Below are 23,015 nucleotides of genomic sequence, written 5' to 3'. Positions count from 1 at the left end.
GACCCTGAGATCTTGGAATAACATAGCACTCAATTATACCCATTAACAGGATCAGCCCAGACCTTCCCTCCAGAAATACAGCAGAACCCAGCCCTAACATCAAATCTGAAGTCAAGAAGTAGGCTGGAAGAATGAGTAGGCAAAAAATGAATCCCACCATAATGAATAGTGGCATTTAACACAAATCCAGAAGGGAGAATGAATCCAAAACATGTACAAGCAATGCCTTAGGGGGAAAAATATAGCCTGGGCATGAGCTCAACTAAAATTCCTAGAAGAGATGAAGAAAGAATATAAAATGTGATTGTTTTTTTGTTTTGTTTTGTTTTTTATAAACAAGATGAAAGCACTTGAGGGAAAATAATTGAAAAGAAATGAAAGCAACTTGTGGTTTGTTTTGTTGTTCTTTGGTTGTGGCGGTGGCAGCATAGGGATGCATGGGAGTTATGTGGCCTCTGGTGCTGAAGAGGTCAATAAAGCAATCCACCACCACCATGGGTGCAAGTGAAAGTGTGGGGAAACATATGCTGGAAGCCTGCAGCAATAACCTAGAGATAGCTGCCACAATGTTTTTGGATGGTGGAGAAATAGCTGAAAAGCCTAGTACCAATTCAACTAGTCTATCTTGTCAGGCCACACACAGAATATGAAGTACAAACTCTACTTCCTCAAAAGCAAAAAATATCAGTAGAACCACAGCCCTTCTTTGATGCTCCTAAAATGTGGTGGCCTCATCATTCAATATTGGCTGGCTTTTGAGATTTTCAAAATGAAATAACTGAGCAGGAACAAGAGTTGAGAACTAGAGGTGTCCTAGATAAGGAGCTCATACCCTTTCAGATCTCTTCTGACCACCTATTGATCTAATGCATAAAGGCAAGCTTTGAAACTGCCAAAGAGTGTGGTCAGATGCAGAACAAGTAGCTCATGGTCAACATACAGAATGTGCAGTACTTCACTTGCTGGTGTCTCAACTAGGACTTCTGGAGCAATGAGGAAGTGAAGACCAGTGTCTGGGAACACTTCATTTTCTGGCAGGTATATCATGATAGTGAGGAAGGACAGAGGTAAATACAGTTTTGCATATTATGGGATTTTCCCTACATCTGTATCTTGGATCCTTTCCCAGACCCCATTGAGCCTCCCTTGACATGAGGCTTGCTGCTGATTGACAGCAGAAGTGAAGGGGTGGGGGAGAGGAGAGGGAAATTCTGAGAAGTTTTCACTTCCCCACAGAAAAATCCCCTTTCTCTTTTCATCCTGTGAAAACTTCTCACTTGATCACTCATCTTCCCAAAATGGGGTCTCCAGGAAAGAAACAGTCCTAGTAAAGGCCAGGTCTGGGCTCTTGGGAAAGCTGTCTGCATCTGATGTCATCTTCTTCAGATCCCTTGGCTCAGGAGGGGTAATTTTCAGATACCTAAAGTTCATATGCACAAGCTGGCACAGCCAGCCAGACATGACAGGGTTCTCAGAAACATATGATTTGACACCCGATGCAAGACTAGGTCCAAAAGAGTATAATCAAATAGTTCAGTTTTCTTAGCCACACAGGGCTAGGCTTAAGCAATACAATAAGGACTTCTCACAATTTTGCAAAATGACATGATTACATTAAGTCAGGTACAGATTAATTTTATTAGATGATTCACAATATACTAGCTTTTAGAAAGGTGATTACTTATCACAAAGATAACCAAGAAAACTTACACACAAACCATACAAACTAACAGAATCGTTATTACTAATGTCAATTGACATCCAACTCCTTGTATCCCAGTGACCTATTTCATTTAAGCAACACCTAGATGCCTCATGTAGTTATATAATTCAAAAAAGGAATTCTGCTTCTCCAGTTCAGATCTAAGGGTTACCAGATAATTCTGACAATATAAATTAATACAATCACTTAAGATTAGTTCCACATTTTGAAACTTCAGAGAATTTTCAATTTATTCTTTGTTATTTCTATCTTTCGTAAATCCTGTACCTGGTATAGGAATCTTTTAAAATGTGAAGATGTATTTAAAAAATGATTTCATCTGCCCTTTTAAAAGTTATCAGACAGATGCTTTAATAAAGTAACATTGTTTTCCCTTACTACTACCTTATACAGTCCTTGTGCTAAAATACAAACCTTTGATCTTATTCTGAAATATGCTCAAAGCTTAAATTATCATAATAGGCAATTTTTGGAAACCAAACGTATACATCTGTATATAGTTCTAGAGGAATCATCTAAGTCTGAGCCTGTTACTCTCCTCAAACTTTACTATCCTATTCAATTAGGCATCTATTACATTTTGCCTTATTACTTATCATCTCCTTCTTTGAAGGATGTTATCTCTATATTTATTTGACCCTGAATATTACTTCTCAATGAATTTGCTATAAAAAAGGGACAATGTCATAAATCTTGCCAGAAGGAAAAATTCCTTAGCCCTGTTTGATTCCAGGCATGAGTCATCTCTGGTAATCATTCAGATAGCCATTGGGTGCTGAAAGCAGGGCTTAGGCATAAATAGGTGTGTGTGTGGGGGGGGGGGGGAGGTTTTCTTTTCAGAAAGAGAATGCACAATTGGGAGATAGAGTCAGAGAGTTCCCACCTGGGCAGTGTCCAAGGTTGTCTCCAAATTTTTCTCACTCACAGACATCCACCTGGAGCAGTTTTCAGCCTGCAGCCCCTGCCATCCCATTATTGGCCTTTATGACAATGATTCCTGTAATCAAGAGTTAGAATAATAGTAAAATTTACAGTCCCCCAAATTATTAAATAGCAAATAAATATGGACTAGTGTCCTTCAGATAAGGCCATCTAAAATTTGATTTAGCTACTAATTATAAAATCAATTGACAAATCTTTCTGCCTTTCATATTTCTAATCAAACCCTTATTAGCTTTCCAAACTTCTCAAACACATTATCCAGATTATTCAGCTTTCCTTTATAGTTTTAACCATAAAATAAGATATCTCATAAGGTATTATTATTTTTACTAACATAGCTGCTCTACCCTAGAATCCTAGTTTCCTTGCAAGTTTGTTTATTCTTCCCCAATTATACTCAGTCTGGAAGAGTGAGATGCTTCAGAAATCTACATTTTTTACTTATATGTTCAAATACCAATGTTATCTTTTGTTTAGGCCATGAAATAACCACAAATTCAGATTAAAACAGCAAGATTTCTTTTGCTTTACAACGTATTGCATTGATTTAACAATAACTCATCTTGAAATTTATTGAACCTTCAAAAGTATAACATGCAAGACCTTTCAAAACATCTCTTCTAAAAGTATTTCCTTTCTAAACAAGAGAGAAAAAGAAAAAAGAAAAAAACAGTTTGAATTTATCCTGGTGTTAAGAGGAATAATCACTAAACCTTTATGAAAGAAAAATTAATTGGAAAGTTTTAAGTGATATTACAGATTAAATTCCTAGATACTTGCAGAGTTCCTGAATATCACAAAATTTAGTCTTAAGCAGTTTGCATAACTTTCTGCCCATGTTCTGATTTTAGATGAAAAGTATTCTATTTTCCAGTAAGCTAACACAAAGGAGCTCATATCTTTTACTTGCTCTGATTACAGAAATTTGCAATAGAAAGATTAACCTTAAATCAGCTGGATATACATATATTTTCCTTTCAGGGTTTTTCATTTGCTCAATAAAAGTTCTACAAGACACATTCCCACTTCACCTTGCACAGAGAATCATTCATTTCATCATTAGTACAGTGGAAACTATAACTTTAAATCACTATATATATATATATATATATATATATGTATGTATATATATTTCCATAATAGCCAAAATTTTAAATAAACAATTAGTAATTAAATTAAATTAACAATTAGTAATTAAATGAACAATTACCATAGTAAATATCTGCAGTATTATTGCTGCCTATTTGTAACCCAAATATAATGGTTTTAAATTATCAGATTTTATAATATGAAAAAATACAAGTTGCATGCAATGTAATCCAGGTTAAAAAAATTTCTGGAACACCATTCCTACTTCATAAATGTACCTTTTTGGTATTTTTTTTCTTTCAAATTTCACTAGCTAAGGAGACTTTTAGAAGCACAATACAATCTTAGAAAGATGGCAACAACATAACAATGAATTTCAAATGACATCAAATGACTTATAAAATAATTGATCTTATCACTCCTAGTATCCACTTCAAAGTTAGAGAGATAATAATGATGTATCCAAAACATGCCAGTCATCATATTAAACATTTTTCAATCATTATACCATTTTGATTCCATAAAAACCACTATTAATTTTCCCTTTACAAATTCAGGAAACAGGTCAAGCAGAGATAACAAAAACTTCTTGTTGTTAAAGAACCAGAAATCCAAATATTCAATTTCCAACTTCTTAATGATTAATTCTCAGAATTTGCTAAGATGTTTTTGGTATTTCTAACTTTCATCATAATTCCAGACTGGCCATACCAGGAACTATAAAGAAAGAGATTTTACAGTTTTCCCAAATTACAATATTTCAAAATATTAAAACACTTGGGTCAGAGTGTTCCATTCATCATTTTCATATATGTATGTGTGTGTGTGTGTGTATTCAGTTTCCCATTTCTGTTCACATTTCAAATCAGTTTAAAATATGCTGGGCTAATTATTCCCTCCTTTCCTGAAACAGTTTACATGCTAAAAGGACTGAATCCTCTCTCTCTCCATCCCCTCCCTCTATCCCAGTCTTCCAGAAAGGGGATTGCCTTAACTCCTTCCTGAGGTTGGGGGGATGTAAGTCCTAAAACCCCCCCTTTCCATTTCAGAGAGCAGAGAGCTCCTTCCCCTTCCCCCTCCTCAGTATTTCTTGGGGAATTTGTCTCCCAGACCTGACTAGCCTTGTCAGCTCTGCCCAAAGCTATTCAGACCCACATCCCTAACTGAGCTCTATGCTCCTCCACCACCTCACCCCATTGTGGAATCTCCTCCCCACCTGCTCTGCCTTCTTTGCCCCCACCATAACCAGTAGCAGCTGGCTTGGGTCAGGAGCATGTACCTCCTCCTACCGGGGCCAGTGCAGGCACACACCTTTCCAAAAGGAGGGCAGGTGGCCCTGCCCCTGGGCTGACACTGGAGCTAGGATGGCTGGCAACTCACTGGCCCCACAGGTTGGCCCTACCCTGTGGTCCCAGCCACCACAATGCAGAAGGAGCAATATAAGGCCTCCTCCCTGCCCCTGCTCCTGCTATCAGCTGCTGCCACTCTGTTGCCACTCCTCAGGCCTCCTCCTTGCTCCTCCCCCACCTAGCCACCCTCAGGGACATGGCTGAGCCCAAACTCAGCCTACACAGGCACCTTCACGGCTGGCTCTGGTCCCTGCCTGGGTCTGGGGACGGGTGGCAACTCTCCTAATCCATGTCTCCTTCACATTTAGGCATGCTGGCTCCTCAGCATCCAACAGCCCTCCAATAGAGAAGAAATGTTTACTTTAAATCCCTGTGAAGTTCACTAGCTGGCACACTAATCCCAGAGTCAGATCAATCCATATTTTTAGCCAGATGCTATTACTGTGCCCCCCAAGTTTTAATCTTAGAATTAAAATAATTAATTTTCAATTTAATGACTTAAAAGAGCTATCTAGAGTCAGTTTACCTCTGAGTCATGAGCATGATTTTTATGCCTGCTCTTGTGGCCAACTTCATCCTGTCTGGGGGCCATTGCCGACCCCCCCCCCTTTCTTTCTGTTCCTGTTCCCATCTAAAGAATACATCTCCCTTCTAGAATCTGTCCCATGTAGAGCAGTCACTCCCCACCCAGTCAGGAGACTACCAGAAAAAATCTCCTCTGGGTGCCTGTCTTGTAACCAAAGTGGGGAGGAAACTGCTCACAAGTGGGAAAAATCCCGGATGAGCCTCCATCTGTTTGTGATGAAAAACCTCATCCTAAATTTAATCAAGAACACGGAGATCTCTTAGGATAAGAACAGTAATTTATTCTCTTCCCAGGAGAAGAGGGCAGTCTTCCCCATGACTGATCATGAATAAGAGGCATGTTACAAAAGGCAGAACAAGAATTTATACCCTAACACGGTCAAACCCCTTCCCCCAGCTATCCCTTCTCCCATTGGCTTAGAGGTGGGCTCAAGTCTTGGGTGTGAAAATCTTCTCCATTGGAAAACAACAGAGGAGCCCACCATTATGGCTTACAAAGAACAAGAATGCTGATTGACAGCAAGGGAAAGGGGATGGGGAGGGTCCCAAAGCAATGGGGGAGGAGTGGCTTGGGCTGTCCCTGACTCCAACTGGCCCTGGCCAGGGATGAGAGGCACACAGAGGAGGGAAATCAGAAAACCTGAAAGGGCTTGCTTCTGATTGACAGCAGAAGTGAAGGGGTGGGGTAGGGGAAAAGGAAGTTCTGAGAAGTTTTTACTTTCCCCCAGACACTGTCTTGCATATCACTTTCTGGAAATAAGAAAAATAATGTGAGTTTGGTTTCCTGTAGCAGAGGAAGAGCCAGTTAAAGAAAAATAACCTCCCATCCCCATCTTATTCTTCACTCTTGGAAGAAAAAAAAAAGGTGTCTGCATTTTTTTAAGTTTCATGTAAGAAGTATCATGTAACAAAATACCCAGGGTTTTGCTTATGTGGAGAAAAGCATTCCTTATGATAGTTTGTCAAAAAAAATTTTTTTTTTTAATTTCTCTTTCCTTCATCTCTCCTGTAGAAGAATATGCTCATAGTATTATGTGCTGTTGGGAAGTTGATTGTCAAATATGGGGTGAGACAGATTAGAATGACTTTCAATACTCCTGTCTTAGACAATTTTTTCTATTGCTCTTTATTTAGAATTATTTTATGGAAGCTGTTGATACCAACATATTAGGAGTGAATTCAGTGAAGTTACTGAATCCTTTATATATGTTTTCAAGCTAATGATATCTTTTTATTTTTTTTAAAGCAATTGGGGTTAAGTAACTTGCTCAAGGTTACAAGGCCAGTTATTTCTGGGTGTGATGCTAAGTATCTGAGCCCAGATTCGATCCCCAGGTCATCCCGACACTGGGGCCAGTGCTCTTATTCGCTGTGCTACCTGGCCGCCCCAAGCTAACAATATCTTAAGACTTTCCATAATTTCAAAAACTTCTTGTGTTGGTAAAAGGAATCTGTTTACTCATAGGACAGGATAACATTTCCTAGTCTCTTCTATTTTCTGGGTCCAACAAAGGGTTTAAGAATCACAAGAGTTTTTTTTTGTTGTTGTGTTTTGTTTTAATTGTAATTTTACATTCATACAGTAAAATGGTAAATGTGAATTAGAAATTGACCTTGCTATTGACCTTATCTATGGTGCTTTAGGGCTGCCTCAGAAAAAAAAGAGAAAAGAAGTAACTCTGAATGGTGGGTTTCTTTAGTTAGGAATAATCTAAATCCATTTTGACCCCAGGGTAAAATAATCTTTACGGGGCTATAAGACTAAATGAGCTGAGTTACTTTAAGATATTGGTTTGACATCACCTATTACAGCCAAAGGATGTTCGGTGACATCAGAACTGAATGCATGTCTTAAGATGTATTCTTTAAACTTTAAACTCAGTCCATGAAGCAGCATTTAATAACTGGGTTGAGAAAAGCTACTCTTAGTAATCTTTAACAGTTGTATTTTTTTCTTGCCACCAAAAGTTTCATTTAATTATATGTCAACTGAGAATTTGATATTCAGCTCCAAAGAAGTTATCTATTGTAAATGAATGCAACACCATTTGCTTACCCCTTCCTTATTTTGAGCTAGCAGCCAAGTAGGGACTGCAGTGGAGATGGCAATAGAACTGACACTTGAAGGCTTTATAGACATCATACTATAGCGTGCACCCAATTTTGTCACTGTTATTTAGGCTGATTCCTTTCTTCACCTTAGAGGAAAAATAAATTGTTAATGTTGGACATAACATAAAAACTTTAACTTCTAACCCAAATTCAGATATATTTTCAGAGACTTTTAGGCTTCCTGTCTATTTTAAGACATTCACCTTTTAGCACCCAAGAGATAAAGGAGGAGGGGATTATCTTTTGTTAGTGCACAATTGTGGAATGTGATTTCTACTGATTGCTTGGGAAGGCATCCTCACTAAAGAATGAAATACATTGTCTCCCATAGGAAATCATGGGAAAATCTGTTTATTCTTCAATATATCTTTACAAAAGAACGTCCTTACATTTTTCTAAATCTGTGTAAATGCTTATGTATAACTATAAAATTGCATAAATATTTTAAGTATATTTATATAATTGCAGTTTCCTATATGCATTGAGTCAGTTATCTATCCAGATTGGTGATTAAACAGCACCACTTTGGTGTTTTTGCCCAGGATCCCCAGGTTTACCAGAAGCTTCTAATTCCTTGCAAAAAGAACTTTCTTGGTAATCTCCGCAAATAATATATCGGAGGCTTTATTTATGAGCACTTGCTAATAACTAAGGAGAAGCACTGTGTATTATCAGGAGTAAACAGGAAGAAATGGCAATTTTGCATTAGAGAAGTATTCAGAAATCTTGACTTTTCAGGTGACACAGGGGTCAGGGTGTCTTCTGGGCCTAGGGGAAAGACCTTTTTGTGGGGAAAGTGACAGCTGAGTGTGTGAAATCACCCTTTGTAGTCTCATTTTTAGGAAAAATAGCCAGTCAGATATTGTAGCCTTTTCAAAGGCAGGTTCCAGGCTTTCTGATAAAGCCCAGTCATTGTCGGGTGACATTGTCTATTTAATATAGTGAATCTTGAAGGCAGAAGAGAGGGTTGGATGTAGAAAACTGAAAAACAGGCATCTGAAAAGAGAGCAAGGATTCCCTTGCCCTACACACAATTTAAAGCTTGATCTTCAGAATATGGTCATTGAATTATTTTATACCACAGTAGATACGTAACCATGCTGAGGTTGTTAGGGCTCCAATAAGCACATGACTACCACTCCCTCTATGGAGCATGGACTTTACCTAGCATTCTCCAATCCCAGAAAAATTTGCTGCTGCTCTATTTAAAATTAATCCACTTTCTTTTTTATGCCTTCTTTCTCTTCAAAATTCTTTAAGTAAAACAGGGACTTTTGAGCTATTTTGGAAGCAAAGAGGAAAGTGCTATGATTTAGTTGTGAGGGTTTGGGTTATGGTGAAGCTCATTAAAGTAGGTTGAGAAAGCACCACATTGGTTGTACATTTTGGCTTCTTTCAAGACACACCCTTGTTCTTTGAGTCTCTCACTGAACTAAGAAAAGGGAGAGAATGTTGTGACTGTAAATGTCCCTTGTCTTGTCCTAGTTACGTTTTTGTTATGTTAGTTATATCTTAATACTGTTTCTGGGAGGGGAATTGCTGAGAAGAAATGATTTATATGAATTATGCTAAGTGGTTGTGTTATTGGTTTAAGTGTTAAGTGGAAGTTAGGAGGTCAGAGATAAAGAATCTATGGTCCAGTTGCAGACTTAAGAATGCCTGAGCACAGTCCTTTTATGGTATTTACTTCCTCTAGTTTGATTCTTTTTCCTAGCTTGCTTTGATCTTCAGGGGAAAGCATTTGTAGGGTCAGTGTCCAGATTCACAAAAATATAACTTTACACAATGGTTTAACTGCTTTGATAATAATGGTTATTTTCTTGAACACACTGGGGCAGGATGGGAGGATACTTAGTAGGTGGCAAGGGTTGAGGGAGGGGCAGTGTTGGGAAAGGAACACACCTGAGAAATAAGCCAGGCCAAGAGGAAGGAATTGAGAACTGGTAGGAAAAGTGAATTCAGAAGAATTTAAGATAAAGAGAAATATATTTTTTTTCATTTGATCCAGGAAGGACCCACTGAAAGACAAGATTTTTATAATTGGGGAAAAAAGATTGTTTTTAGTTATGGTAGTCAATTCTATTTCAAAGGCCTATTCCTCTAACATTTACTAACATTAAATTTAAAACTACAGGACTTTAATTTGGCTCAGTTTATTAAAATTTGAAAATGAAAAAGGGAAAAAATGGTAGCATTTTTTTAGAGGACTTGTCCTGAGCATAGAAATTTCTTAATCATTCATCTCTTTTAAGGGACTAGCTTTTAATAGTCTATTAGGAAGCTGTTTTTAGAATGAGTACATTGGTGAAAATATAAAAGGGGAAAAAGAAGCTTGAGTTATTAGATTATTTGCCAGGAATAAAAAGAAAGATTCACACATAATTACTCAATATACTTAACATTTTGAAAGCATAGATTCTCTTCCCTGTTTTCAAATATCACCAAGCTCAACATCTTTTATTTAAGGGGTTTACTATATCATCTCATTCAGATATCTCTATCTCATTTTCCAGATGAGAAAAAGACCTCAATTAAGTTGAAAAAACTTGCCCATGATCACACAATCAAGGGTCAGAGATAGTTGTATCTTCCTGACTCCCAAGTCACTTGGCCTCTCATTCACCACAATTTGTTGAATCCTGATTGCTCTGTAGCTCAGCATACAAGGCCCATGGTGAACTATTAAGTGGAAGGTTTATAAAGAAACAGCATAGTATAGAACCCTAGTTCTTAAGGAGCTTGAAACCTAGTTAGGGGGACACAACACACATGAAACAATTAGAGAATAATTATTAAATTGCCTATTAATAAATGTGTTGGAATTTCAGAGAAGATGAAGAGCAGAGTGAACTATGGTGATTAGAGAAGGCTGTGTGGAAAAGGTGTTCCTTGTAGAATGGGTGGGAAATACAGGTTCGATTTTAATATAGTGACACATCCCTTCACTCCCATTTATTGCTGCCACAGTTTATGGCATGATTGGTTGGATTATTTAAAATTTTTATATCAGTTTTACCAAGATTCCTAACTCCTGGGTTAAATTCCTAGATTTTACCTTGAGACTACAGTTTACTCAGAGAATATCCCATATTTGGACACTTATGAGAAAGGACCACTGGATAGAACCTCTAGTACTTAGTACAATTTAAAGAAAGTTATCCAAGCTCTCTGTCCCATGCCAAGTCATTCATAGATGCCCCTTTGTTTTGTGGTAGGTTGATTCAGAAGACTTTAGAGTATAGATCATAAATGTTTTCTTTGCCCTATGTTCAAGAACTGGTTTTTCGACCAATAATCAGTCCTACCTACTGAAATTCAATAATGGTCCAGTGGTTTTACTCTTTCATTCTTACTTCCTGCTTAACATTGCCTCCAAATAAAAGATGATTAAATCAACCCAGACAGTTCACCATTGCTATAATGACATTTGACTTTTCTTGTTTTGTTGTCTTTTCTTTGTGCTGAAGCTTAAGACATTAACTGTCTAATTTTGTGAGGACTGGTTTTAGAATCTAAATCTGTCTTTCTCATTGTTTTTGAGAAACTTTCCAAGACTCCACCAGTCTATAGATTACAGAGAGGTTGCTGACTGGCAGTAGTAGAGGGAATTTTCTCTTCAGCGAGTTCCCTTTATCACAGACCCAATTTCCCCCTCCTCCCCAGGCACCCCCATTCTATTAGATTGACCTATGAGAAGACAGAAACTAATAAAGGCATCTCTCTGTGTTCCTTTTTTGTCATGCCATTTCCCCCAAGTTTTGCACTTGTCTCTTAGAAGCACTTAGCATGTTAGTTCCTCATCTCCTTGATTATCTTCATTGTTGAAAAGGATTGAGTAAGTTTATGAGGTTGGGCACAGATAAAAGAGTATGTCAGCCCTGTTAGGAACACAATCACTTTGTGATGATACTTGGTTTAGAGAATGCAGTGGATATTCTGTGGTTTGTCCTACTCCTTCAGTGGTGGATTTTTTTTGTTTTTATTAACTATATATGAAAGCACTAGCATTCCTTGACAGAGGAATGGTTTTTCAGTACTAAAGGCGACAGTGGAGTTTAACAAAGGAATGTGCTGGTCTACTATCCTACAGGACTTTTTTGCATTTTCAGCAAAAAATGAAAAATTTCTCTGTCCACCCTGTGAGAGACAGATAGCTTGCTGCCAAGTACAGTTTCAAGGTGAATATGATGATTTTGAAGATCTTCTGTCATTGAACTTATCATATTCATTGATTACGAGATGTATTCCTTGAAACATAATCTTCTTTTCTCTGTTCTTGATTTAACACAACAACAACAACATTCCTTGAAAAAATAATTTGATGACTACAGTGAGTTGTATTTAAGGGAGTTGATTTTATAAAACCTACTGTCGAACTTATTTGCATCACTTCTGGAAAAGTAGATAGGAAAGCCTCTTTCTAGAAACAAATAAGAGGTGAGTGTTGTTTTCTTTCCCCCCTTTTCTGTAGAGAATCCTTTGCCCTGTAGAATTCTATTGGCCTTAGAAGAGAGAAGCTGATACTAGAATTGCTACACTATTGAAAGCTTGTAGAATAAGCAGACTGGCATTTTTCTCTTAACTCCCTTGTCAAAATCTTTGCTTATCCATTCTTTACTTGTAGGAGGGAGACGCTATGAAAGGTATACGATATGTTTCACAAAATACCATTGCAGTGCCTGGCCCACTCAGTCAAAATGATAGCTATTAGAATTTGTGGTTCAGGGTTTTGTTTTTTTCCAAATGGTACTGCTTGAAGTGAAATTGAGTTAAATAAGATGATCTACTTTAGTCAGAAATGTAGTACATCTGAAGAACTAATAGTAAGGCTTAAAACAATAACAAAGTCAGAAAAAGAAACATCTGTGGTGACCTTGTCCATCAATGGGTTCATGGGTTAATTTATGAATATTACAGTTTGCTGTGTTGGATTTCAGTCATAGCTAAAAGCAGGAATTAGTCACTTCTAAAAAATATGATTTCAAAAAATAATTCTTGCTATGATCTAAAATTTCTATCTCTGAGGACTCAAAATAAGATCTTTAAAAATAGAACTGGGGGTGGAGTCAAGATGGCAGAGTAGAAGCAGGACCTCCCCACTGATCAGGCTTCCACATTCCCCAATCCATTTTAAAAAAGGGACTCTAAACAAACTTTGGAGCTGCAGAACCCACAAAATGACACAGAGAAGCTAACCTCCCACTGAGGACAGCCAGGCAGGCTGGCAGGAATAGGCCAGCACAGTGCTCTGGGAGCCGAGTCCAGCCCCATGCCTGAGGCTTTAGCCCCAGGATGGGCCTGACCAGCCCCTGGCCAGAGGGACTCCAGATCAACAATGGTTGTGGCCGTTTCCAGATTTATCAACACATAGATGTGAAGGACAAAGTGAGACGTCAGTGCAGTCTGGACTTTGGGACCCAGTAAGTGGGAGTGTGTGGCTTTTGCCCCGGGGTGAGAAGCCACTGAGACCCGGCACAGCCAGCCAGAGCCTCGGGGCACCGTAATCGCTCTTGCTTTAACCTGCTTGGATCGGGATTGCAGTCCAGGGTGGAGGTCCGAGGGTGTGTGTCCAGCTTGCCAGAGTGTGTGGAGACCTCAGAGAGGGCACCCATCTAATACCCCCGGCAGCTGAGAAAACCCCAGCGTTTGGGATGAAAGCTCCCCTGTCTGGTGGCAGAGTCCTGCTGTAGCAAAAAGCCCAGGGGTCAAGTGACTGAGGGGCAGCATGACCAGGCAAAGGAAACAAAGCAGACAGAAGATTCCAACATTAGACTCCTATTTTGGGGACAAAAAGGAGCAAAGCATGGAAAAGGAGGAAGACATTGAAGTCAGAACTCCTGCACCAAAAACTTTAAAGGAAAATACGAGCTGGTTACAGGCCATAGAGGACCTTAAGAAACAGATAAGAGAAGTGGAGGAAAAAATGGGAAGAGAAATGAGAACAATGCAAGAAAATTATGAAATGAGTGTCAACAGTCTGACTAAGGAAAATCACACCTTAAAAAATAGACTGATTCAAATGGCAAAAGAGGCTCAAAAAGGCAATGAGGAGAAGAATTCCTTAAAAAGTCAAATTTGCCAGATGGAAAAAGAATCTCAAAAGCTCAATGAGCAGAATCATTGCTTCAGAATTATATTGGAGCAAATGGAGGCTAATGACTTTATGAGAAATCAAGATGCTGTTAAACAGATCCAAACAAATGAAAGGATAGAAGGCAATGTGAAATATCTCATGGGAAAAACCCCTGACCTGGAAAATAGATCCAGGAGAGATAATTTAAAAATTATTGGACTACCTGAAAGCCATGATCAAAGTAAGAACCTAGAAATCATCCTCCAGGAAGTTCTCAAAGAAAACTGCCCTGATGTTTTAGAACCAGGGGGCAAAATTAGAGGTTGAAAGAATCCACCGATCACCTCCTGAAAAAGATCCCAAAAAGAAAACTCCTAGGAATATTATAGCCAGGTTCCAGAATTCCCAGATTAAGGAGAGAATATTACAAGTAGCCAAGAAGAAACAATTTGTACATTGTGGAAACACAATCAGGATAACTCAGGATCTGGCAGCTTCTACAACGAGGGATCGAAGGGCTTGGAATATGATATTCCGGAGGTCAAAGGAGCTGGGATTAAAACCAAGAGGCACCTACCCAGCAAAACTGAGTATCATGTTTCAAGGGAAAATATGGTCATTCAGTGGAATAAAGGACTTTCAAGCATTCTTGCTGAAAAAAACAGAGTTGAATAGAAAATTTGACATTCAGATACAAGAAGCAAGAGAAGCATGAGAAGGTAAACAGGGAAAAGAAATCATAAGGAACTTATCAAAGTTGAACTATTAACATTCCTACATGGAAAAACAATAATTGTAACTTATGAAACTTTTCTCAGTAGTTGAAGGGAATAGAAATATATATTAGGTTATATGGGCATATGAATACATATGTGAATGTGTGTATATATGTTTACAGGTATACATAGATAGAGGACACAGGACCAATGTAACAGGAAGGGATGATACCTAAAAGGTGAAATTAAGAGGTGAGAGAGGAATATAATGAGAGGAGATGGGAAGAGACAGAATGGGGTAAACTATCTCATATAGAAGAGGCAAGGGAAAATGGTTACAATGGAGGGGAAGAATAGGAAGGCAAAAGAGAATGAGTCAACCTTATTCCCATTGAATTTGGCTTGAGGAGGGAATGAAATACAAACTAAATAGGGTATCTCACCCTCCAGGAGAGTAGGGGGGGAAGGGGATGAGAGGGGGGATGATGGAAGGGAGGGCAGGCTGGGGGGGCAGGGAAGTTGGGAGCACCCACTTTTGTAAAGGGATGGGCTCATATTAGAGAATAGAACAAGTGGGAGGTGGGATAGGAGGGAGGGAAATATAGTCAGTCTTTTACAATATATCTACTATGTTATTGTTTTGCATTAGCCACACATGTACAACCTATACTGAACTGCTTATCTTCCCAGTAAGGGTGGGTGACAAGGAAGGAAGGGAATGAATCTGGAATTCAAAGTTTTAAAATAAAATATTCAAATATATATACTATTATTAATACTATTTTACATGTAATTTGGGAAATGAGATATACAGGCACTGGGGCATAGAGATCCACTGGAAAAGTCGAAAAGGGTATGGGAGAAAATATGGGAGAGAGCAGATTGGAAGAGTGGATATCCTGTGGGACTGCTATTTTGGGGTTGTGGGTAGGGGGAAAATGGGGAGAAAATTTGTAACTCAAAATCTGGTGGAAATGAATGATGTAAATCAGAAGTTAATAAAGCATTTGAAAAAATAGAACTAAATATGAATGTTTATTGATTTTTTTAAAAAGCTTATTGATTTTTTTCTTGCCACATTTATTTAACCAATGTCAAGTAAAAATGAAATATCTCACACAGTGCCTTTCACATATTGGCATTCAATATTTATTGAAGATGGTTGACTTCCCATTTCAAATAACTATAGTCTTGAAATGGAATTCTCCCAATGTTAAAATTCTTTGCTTTCTGAAAAAGTCTCCATTGGGCAGGGAATCTTGTGGGAACTTTCAGGAGACAGACCTAATTTGTTATCATTTTTATCTCTTCATGCATCTTTTCATATTTATAGAGTGAGTTACCAGGATTTGTGCTTTATGGGTGGTATAATATGGGTGGTAAATTTTTCTGGGGTACCTTATTGGCAGTGTTTGATAAGATCAGACAAATATGCCTTTCTCACTGTGATTATAAATGGACAAAAGATGAAGTGGGTTTTGGAAGCCATAATTCATGACATTTGGTGTTGAGCTTGTGTTGTATACCTTCGCTTGAAAGGCCCAATCAAGGGTTTTCACCATCATCAGGAGGAGTTGGAGATGAAGGATTTGTTGTGGGTGGCTTGGGAAGGTTTGGGTAAATTCTTGAGAGAGGTTTGGGTCTAAGGTCTAAGGTCCATATGACCCTGGGGAGCCTTGGTGGACACAAAAGAAGACAGAGTCAAACTTCCTTTGTTTCCATTGCTTTAACTCTTGTATCTACAGCATAGCTAACATTATCAGTATTGTCTCTTAAGGGTTCAGCCTTCCTACTAGTTTCCTTAAGATATTCTCCAATGGTGTCCTTCATCTCCCTTCCACCACCTCTGACTCTATCTCTGCAACTTACAAGCACATCTGAACTTTTTTTTTTGCAATGTCGTGTGTAGTCTGCTTACTTAGATCTACCCCCGTCTGTTGAGCTCATTTGTACTGCCTCCTTATACTGCATAATTTTGCTCATCCTAACTACATCCCTCCTGCTCTTCCTTTCCTGAATTGCTTGAGCTCGGTTCTTCTCTGTCAGCTGAGGAAGCCTCTGCTTTCTCTTCCTGGACATTGTCTAAATTAACTAACCTAAGCTCGTCTACTATTTCCAGCACCTTTGCCAGAAGTGAACTAGACATGGTTGTCTAGGACTTTTTCTAGAGCTAGCAACTCTCCCTTTGAGTCTTGCAAAATACTGATTACATGGTCATCTGGGATGTAAAGTTCTAGCATGCTTTTATCAATTGTTTTTAATTAATTTTCATGCTTTTATGTCTCTGTCCTGCCCTCCATGTTATTCTGAGACATTGATCAAAAAACAGTAAGTTTCAATTATAGTTTGAATATTGTTGTTTTTTTTTTAATAAAACCAAGATGAATGTTTAATTAAAAATGCTTCTCAAGCAAATTACTGACAGAATCTAGAACTCTCTTAGGAAGTTGTAAATTGCATTATTTTAGGCAGAGGGGGTAATATTACCAAGAATGCTAATTTAAGGAGAAACTTCTAGGTTTGATTCTTAGGTTAGAACCCTGTCCTATAATTAAACCCAAGCGGTTAGTGGACTAAAGTAGTGTTCCTGTAAGTGTTTCTAACATGTCCCCTGTTAAGATGAACATGTTCGACTTTCTGGGCATTTTATCCCATAATTCTAGGAGATATTATTCCTTTTTTTGTGACCATTTCCAGTGCTATAAAGTTCTGGGACTAGTGAGTGAGGGGCAATGAAAGGACTGTTAGTGTCATCGTTTTGTTCAAAACAAAAGAACTTTTTATAGATCTAGTAAGTGGTCCTTAAGGTACTAAGAAGGCACATGGATGTGGCAGGAAATCTAAATGAGGTAAAAAAGAATGGCATTGGTCAAGACTTCTGTACTGTAACTGCTCACTAAAATTCAGTTCTTAGTTCCAGTTATGCATGTAAGCCGACAGAATTTTTAGATTATTGGATGTTTACTTTTATCTAGAAACTGTTTCAAAGTTAGGCCCTCTTTCCAATCGGTGGTGATTGAGCTTTGGCCATACCAAATTGTGAATATTTCTACTATGTTGTACTCACATGCTTTATATTGATACTTCAACTTGACATAAGGGGTTGGGGGGGTGGGGAGAGAAGTCTTTTTAAGACATCAGCTCACTGTGCTGAAAGAGGGACCGAACTCAAGGAAATCTCTGATGTATAAACACAACTGCTGCATTTTTTTTTGCTTTTTTTTTTTTGGAGGGCAATTGGGGTTAAGTGACTTGCCCAAAGTCACACGGCTAGTAAGTGTGTCAAGTGTCTTGAGGCCAGAGTTGAACTCAGGTCTTCCTAACTCCAGGGCTGGTGCTCTATTCACTGCACCACCTAGCTGCCCCAACTGCTGCATTTTTAAAATAAAATACATGTAAATGTCCTGTTGTGATATTTGATCTTGAAAATGAAAACGAAAACTTTATTCAGTTTAAAAAAAAAGAAATGAGAGCTATGTAAGAAAGAATTAGAAAGGAATTAACAGCTTGGTATAAGAGGTACAAAACCTTACCCAAACAACAAGCTCATTGAAAATTTGAACTGACTAAAGAGAAATCAGTGACTCTATGAACAGCAAAAAATAGTAAAACAAAGTCAAAAGACAAGAAAATAGAAGAAAGTGCAATGTATCTCAGAAAAACAATTCACCTGGAAAACAGAATGAGAAGAAAAAATTTAAGAATCACTGAACTCTCTGAGAGCCATGATTAAAACAAGATCCTAGACATCATATTTCAAGAAATTTTAAAAGAAAATTGCCCAGATCTCTTAGAACCAGAAGGCAAAGTCGAAATAGAAAGAATCTACTGTGTTCACCTCCTGAAACCCCAAAATGAAAACTTCTATGAATATCATAGCTAAAAGCCAACTTTTCTAGGTCAAACAAGATTTTTAAAAAAACAACCTGCAAGCAGTAAGAAAGAATTCAAATACCAAGGAGTCAAAGTCAGGATCACACATGATTTAGCAGCTACCACTATAAAGGAATAGAGAACATGGGGATATAATATTCAAGGGATATAGGCTCACAGTCAAGAATAACTTCCTTTGAAAAAACTAAATATAATGATTGGGGCAGGAGTAGGGAGCATGGATCTTTAATTAAATAGAGGACATCCAAATATTCCTGGTGAAAAGACCAGAGCTATAGGGGCAAAGCCAATATGGCAGAGTAAAGGCAGGGACTCACCTGAACTCTCTCCCAAACCCCTCCAAATACCTTTAAAAATACAAATTCTAGAATAGCAGAACCCACAAAAAGATGTAGCAAAACAAATTTCCAGCCCAAGACAACTTGGAAGGTCAGCAGGAAAGGTCTGTTGCAACAGGGAGACAGAGGAATGTAGTTCAGCGCAGATCATGCCAACAAAGACCCAGTCCCAGCAAAACTGGAGCAGGCGTCTGGGAACTGAATCATTTACAGCAGTAGCAGCTTCCAGACCTCTCAGCCTAGAGGCTCCAAAGACAACTTAGAAAGTCAGCAGGAACGCACCTGGGTGAGAGTGGAGCAGAGTCCAGCACAAACCATGCCAGCACAGCCTCAACCCTGACAAACCTGAAACAGGCATTGGGAGTCACTGAATGAGCAGTGGGAGTAGTGGTGGTGACAGTGGCAGCAGCTGTGGCTTCTGGAGCTCTCCGTCCACAGATCGTGACAGGCTCAAAACACTGGTCAGAAAGAGATGACAGGAGTCTCTTTCCTCACACTAAGGCAGGACTCTGATGCTTTGTCCGTACTCAGATCTGGGTCCTGTGTGGCAGTCCCAGGGTGAAGTGGAGCACTAGGATTATAGAGCTTGTAGCCAGGGGGAACACTCCTCACAGCTCCAGGGCAGAAAAGAGTGCTTGCGGCCACTCACAGACCGACATAGGCTAGGAGAGAAGTAAGCATCTCTCCTTAGATCATACCACCTTGGAAGGACTGAAAACTGACAGGTCTCTAGAAGTATCTCCAAAAACAGCTACACAAAACCCCTGAAACTTGGGAAAGTATGTCCTCCACCCTGGAAGCAGATACCTACTTTAACAAAGACTTAAAACTCAACTAATAATCTGGGGAAATGAGCAAACAACAGAAAAAAAATAAAAACTCTGACTATTGAAAGTTACTATGGTGACAAGGAAGATCAAAACACACATACACAAAAGAATACAACCAAGTCAAAGCTCCTACATCTAAAGCCTCTGAGAAAAATATGAATTGATCTCAGGCCATGGAAGAGCTCCAAGAGGATTCTGAAAATCAAGCAGGAGACGTAGAAGAAAAATTGGGAAGAGAAAGATTGATACAAGAAAATCATGAAAAACAAGTCAACAGTTTGGTAAAGGAGACACAAAAAGTACTGAAGAAAATAACACCTTAAAAAATAGACAAGGTCAAATGGTAAAAGAGGTCCAAAAAATCAAGGAGGAGAACAATGTCTTAAAAAGCAGAATTGGTTAGATGGAAAAGGAGGTCCATAAGTTCACTTAAAAAAAACAATTCCTTGAAAATTATAATGGAGCAAATAAAAGCTAATGAATTTATGAGAAATTAAGAAACAACGAAGCAGAACCAAAAGAATGAAAAAAAGAGAACACAATGTCAAATATCTCATTGGAAAAAAAATGACCTGGGAAACAGATTCAGGAGAGATAATTTAAATTTATTGGACCACCTGAAAGTCATGATAAAAAAAAAGAGCCTAGATACCATCTTTTAAGAAATTATCAAGGAAAACTTCCCTGGTATTCTAGAACCAGGGGGTAAAACAGAAATTTAAAGAATCCACCTATCACCTCCTGAAAGAGATCCCAAGCTGAAAACTGCCAGGAATATTATAGCCAAATTCCAGAGTTCCTGGGTCAAGGATAAAATATTACAAGCAGCCAGAAAGAAACAATTCAAGTACCATGGAGCCATAGTCAGGATAACACTAGATTTAGCAGCTTCTACATTAAAGGATTGGAGGGCTTAGAAAATGATAATTCCAGAGGGCAAAAGAACTAGGATTACAACCAAGAATCACCTACCCAGCAAAACTGAGTATAATCCTTCAGGGGAAAAATGGATATTCAATGAGATAGAGGACTTGCAAGCATTCTTGAGAAAAGACCAGAGCTAAATAGAAAATCTGACTTTCAGATACAAGTCTCAAGACAGGCATGAAAAGGTAAATGCGAAAGAGAAATCATAAGTGACTTAATAAAGTTAAACTGTTTACATTCTACATGAAAGTTGATGATTGTAACTTATAAGACCTTTCTCATTATTAGGGCAGTTAGAAGGCATATATAAATATACTCACACAAAGGATACAGGTATGAGTTGAATATCAAGGGATGATATCTAAAAATAATTAAGGGATGAAAGAGGAATGTACTGGGAGAAAGAGAAAGGGAGAGGTAGAATGGGGTATGTTATCTTACATAAAAAAACATAAGAAAAAGTTTTTGCAGTAGAAGGGAAGAGGAAAGAGGTGGGTGGCATGATTGTCCTTGCCCTTATCAGAATTGGTTCAAAGAAGCAATAATATACACACACAATTGGGTATCGACATCTATCTTACCCTACAGGAAAGTAGGTGGGTAAGAGAAGGCAGGGGGTGTGATAGAAAGGAGGACAGATTGGGGAAGGTGATAGTCAGAAGCAAAACACTTTTGAAGAGAGACAGAGTGAAAGTAAAGAGAAAATAGAATAAATGGAGGGTGGAATAGGATGGAGGGTATTGTGAAAACATAAAATTTGAAGCAAGTTTCTCTCATAAATGCCTCTTTTCTCAAACATATAGAAAACTTAGTCGAATTTATAAAAATAAGAGCCATTCCCCAATTGATAAATGATCAAAGAATATGATCAGTTTTCAGATGAAGTAAACAAAGCTATCTGTAGCCACATGAAAAAATACTCTAACTTCACTATTGATTGGAGAAATGTAAATTAAAACAATTATGAGGTACTATCTCATACCTATTTGCCTGGTTAATAGGACAGAAAAGATAAATGACAAATGTTGGAGATGTGGGAAAAATGAGGTGTTAATGCATTATTGGTGGAGTTGTGAACTGATTCAACCATTCTGTAGAGCAATTTGTAACTATGCCCAAAGGGCTATAAAATCATGCGTACCCTTTGACCTAGCAATGCCACTGCTAGGTCTGTATCCCGAAAGAGATACAAAACAAAAAAGGAAAAAGACCTATATATATACAAAAATATTTATAGTAGTTCTCTTCTAGGGATAAAGAATTAGAAGTTGAGGGGTTACCCATCAATTGGGGAAGGGCTGAATAAGTGGTGGCATGCAATTATGATGGAAATTTACTATAAGAAATGATGAGTCAGATGCTCTCAGAAAAACCTGGAAAGCCTTGAATGAGTTGATGTAAAGTGAAATACTATGTACAAAGTAACAGCAATATTGCAAGATGATCAGTTGTGAATGACTTAGCTATTTTCAGCAATATAATGATCCAAGACAATTCGGGAGTACTTATGATGAAAAATGCTATTCATTCCCAGAGAAAGAACTGATGGTGTCTGATATTGAAGCATAATTTTTTAAACTTTATTTTTCTTGAGATTTTTTTTCCTTGTCTGTTTTCTTTCTCAACATGACTACTATGAATATCTTTGCATGACTACACATGTATAATCTATATGAAATTGCTTGACTTCGCAATGGGGAGAGGTGATGGGGAGGGAGGAAGGGAGAGAATTTAGAACTCAGTGTTTTAAAAACAAATATTAACTTTTTTTCTTACTTTTATATGGGGGAAAATAAAATAGTAAATAAAAGCTTAAAAAAGAAAAGACCAAAGTTATGTAGAAACTTTAAAATTCAAACACAGGAGTTAAAACACAAAAAGTTAAACATGAATGAATACGTAAAGAACTAAACAAAGATAACTGCTTGCATTCAAATATGGGAAGATTATACGTGTGTCCCCTCTGAGCCCACTAATCATCAGGGGTCTTACTGGGGGTCTAATTAGACAAGAGCTAGTAGTGGTTCTGTTATATCTTGATCTTAAGAGAAGAATGGAAAGAAGAGCGATGAATATACTGTGGAGAGAGGGAAAGGAAATTTAGAGGAAACTATTTCACTTAATCAGGGTGGACAAGGAGACATTCATATAAGCAAGGATAGAGGGAGTAGCTAACACATCAAACTTACTCTTATCTGAACTGACTAAAAATGAAGGAAGAATACACACATACATGCACACACAGAGTTGGGTAAAGAAATACTTTTCATTCAACAAAGAAATAGGACAGGAAGGGGAGGGAGAATTATAATGAGTATAGATTAAGGGAGCGAAGCAAAACTGAGTATACACAAAATTTTTTATAGTTCTTTTGAGGTGAGAAAGAATGAGAATCTGAGAGGATGCCCCTGAAATGGGGAAGGATAAACAAATTATG

Source organism: Petaurus breviceps, unplaced genomic scaffold, assembly GCF_028583685.1.
Source record: "Petaurus breviceps papuanus isolate PSGF00001 unplaced genomic scaffold, PetGlider_PUasm1.0 90683, whole genome shotgun sequence".
Classification (NCBI taxonomy): domain Eukaryota; kingdom Metazoa; phylum Chordata; class Mammalia; order Diprotodontia; family Petauridae; genus Petaurus; species Petaurus breviceps.
The sequence above is the reverse complement of the archived record's forward strand: the minus strand, read 5'-3'. Positions refer to the sequence as shown.